The sequence below is a fragment of the Alligator sinensis genome, unplaced genomic scaffold (assembly GCF_000455745.1).
Source record: "Alligator sinensis unplaced genomic scaffold, ASM45574v1 scaffold1308_1, whole genome shotgun sequence".
Lineage (NCBI taxonomy): Eukaryota > Metazoa > Chordata > Crocodylia > Alligatoridae > Alligator > Alligator sinensis.
In genome coordinates this window covers 754,412-757,416 of record NW_005842416.1, presented here as the reverse complement: position 1 = coordinate 757,416, position 3,005 = coordinate 754,412, and the positions used below count along the sequence as shown (strand labels likewise).

At 40.4% G+C, this 3,005-nt stretch overlaps 1 long non-coding RNA gene across 1 annotated transcript in view; it reads right to left on the bottom strand.

Annotated features, from left to right (window-relative positions):
- Nucleotides 1-570: 570 nt before the first annotated feature.
- Nucleotides 571-3,005, bottom strand: part of LOC102386105 — an 18,499-nt gene continuing 16,064 nt past the window's right edge. Inside the window, exon 3 of the long non-coding RNA XR_324585.1 lies at nt 571-1,109. This is a non-coding gene — a long non-coding RNA (uncharacterized LOC102386105). The remainder of the gene's footprint in view (nt 1,110-3,005) is intronic.

Below are 3,005 nucleotides of genomic sequence, written 5' to 3'. Positions count from 1 at the left end.
GGCTTGCAGGGACGTGTAGCTTTCCTTAACATAGAGAGCTACCCCCCCGCCCCTTTTATCTACACGATCCCTCCTGTACAGGGTATAGCCATCTATACCTGTGGTCCAGTCATGGGTGGAGTCCCACCAGCTCTCCATTATCCCTATGACATCATAATTATTTGCACTGAGCAGGAGGATGAGCTCCTCCTGCTTATTCCCCAAGCTCCTCGCATTTGTGTACAGGCAGGCAAGTGTCCCCTGGGGGGCTCCTTCCTTGCACACAGATTTTACCAGGGCTGGGGCAGGGGTGGGCTCCCTTAAGTGCCTTGACCCGCTGGCTTTGCAAGGATTGCTCAGCGGGCCAGCAGTGGTGGTAGTCCCCCCGTCCCCCAGCGGGCTTAGTTTAATATTAGTATTTGGCAATTAGTTACTAAAAAAGGAATTACTCCCCAGGGGAAAGCAATGAATACATTGCGTCTCCGTAGCCATTTACTCTCCAATTTGCTCCTAGGATGGTATAGCCCCTTATTGCCCTTATTCAACATGGAATGTAAAATTTAAGTTTAATCTTAAAAGGTAAAGGGCTCCAGGATGGCAAATATACACCTCTGTGCTAATTCTCACTGTAGGATTGTAAGGAAAGCAAGTGTGTACGTTTGTTAATAAGCTACCACAGTTTCTAAGAGGGAAAACCACCATCTTTACTTAAGTCCAGTTTGCTAGCCTGAGATCAGACAGTGAACACATTCATGTGAAATTTCAGACAGATTCTTTTTTAAATGCTTATTAGAAGCAGGGTCAGAAACACCTCTGCAACTCTTATCCTCTTGAGTAGAACCTTATATTCTTCTCCTAGATCCATTCATTTGATGGGCTTATTCCAGAGTAAGAGGTATAAGAATTTGACCCACGTTCACTATAATGATTATGTGATGTATGCATCTGATACCAGAATAAGCACAATTCTGTAAAAATCTTGAGGATTAAATAAATGCAATACTATAGAAAATGCTGGAAGAGAAAATCCTTCCAGAAGCTCTGCTGATTTTGGATCACCTGCAAAACTGCACAGGTATGAAGGAATTCCCTGCAGGTACTGGAATAATTGCTTGCAGACTTCTGTTGTCCTGGAACATAAAAACATGATATTAGCTGTATGTTATGCATCCCAGTAGTACAAGAATCTCTGCAGAAAAAAGAGTTGAGTGTCTGGCTTGAGCCAGAGCAACCAGCATGATGATTTGTCGTCACACTTGTCATTGTAAGTTCAGTCTCATCTTGTAGCCAGCCAGATAAATGTATTTCTCTTTGAAGCCAAGAACAACATTTTGAAAGCTATGGCACAACACTTCTATCTCCTTTCTTTAATAAAAGCTCCTTTGCCTGTTCAAAAGTAATATCCTGAATTACTAGTGTCCCAATATGTTTCTATTCAAGCTTATCTAATTCAACAGCACGAGCTTTCTGAATCAACACACACATAAAGCCATACAAACATAACTTTCAAGGTAAAAACAAAACAGTACACAAAGCCTTTTCCTTCAGCAGCACTGAAGGAAGTGGCCTTTAAGCACTCCGAGATTGAAGAAAAGATTCAGGCTAATTTTATCATTTTCTGCAAAAGAATTATTACTAAATATAAAGAAATACCATTCCTTAGACAGTTTGATAAGGATTATTTCTTAAATGAATTTTCATCTTTGCAAATTCTAAAGCACAGATAAAAATGATTATGTGCAGGAAGTAGCATTGGCTGAGCTCTTCTCATTAAAATTATTTTGAGATAAATTCAAGTCCAAAACCAAACTGGATTAAAAGGCAAGTTACAGCTAAAGAGCTTTGCTTGTAAAATTTGACAAAAGCAGAGATTTACTTGGAAGAGCAGAGAAAGCACTACATTTGCATGCCATAGGCCATCATTTTTCTGTTTGCATCTTCTCTGTCTGTTACGCTGAACTGTCCACGTTTCATCAACACCCGAGAGCTGGACAGGTTAAAAAGCAGATAAGGATAAAAAACAGGACATTTACAGTTACAGTAGCCTTTTATGGAAGGAAAAGTACAGAGTATGATGCAACTCCAGCTATATTTGTTTTTGTGAATATCTTTATTCAGTCAAGAACTGAAGTCTGGTGCGGCTTCTTTAAGGTATGAGTCTACACCACAAAGTCAACATAAAGTTTACTGAAGACTGCAGTAGATCCAGATCAGAACCTGCACGCAAGCAGTTACAAACCCTAGAACAGGGGTGGGTAAAATGCAGCCCAGGGGCCGTATGTAGCCCACCGGGCCGTTCTAGCCAGCCCGTGGGGCCCCTAAAAAATTTAGAAAATTAATATTTATCTGCCTGCCTGTCATGTGGCCCTCAATGACTTGCCAAAACTCAGTAAGTGGTCCTCTGCCCAAAATAATTGCCTGCCCCTGCCTGAGAACCTCTGGAACATGGAACTCTGAGGACAGATTTAGGCATACCCTTTACAATCAGGGATCTTTCATTTGTTTAGTAAGCTAACTTTGGGCCTTAATGATGACATGCACCAGTAACTGTAGGCAACATTAGTCCCAGTACATGAACAAATTCCACCTCCTCCCTTTTTTTTGTAAATAATTGTGAGGATTTGGAAGTTAGAGACTCATTCTCCATTACTGTGCAACTTGTGAAGTATGAAGTGGGTGTAACTCTAATGTAATTCTTTGTTTCAGTATAAATGATCACAAAATGTGGCAATGCAGGGGAGAATCAAGCCTAATTTTGTAAATCAAAAGATGAAAATACTCTTTTAACCAGGAGCTACAAAAGAATCAGGATGCACAAAACAAAAAGCCATCTATGTTGAACAAAACAGGAGATGTGCACTTATCTATACATTTTCCTTATGATAGATAAAAAACTCTGCCTTTTTTAATGTGTTTGAATAAGGAGTCAACAATCTAGCCGTGTCCCCAAGCATAAATATGAATTCATTCACATCTGTAAATGCACAACTGCAGGCAAATGGGGTGGAGTTAGAACTGGGAAAGAG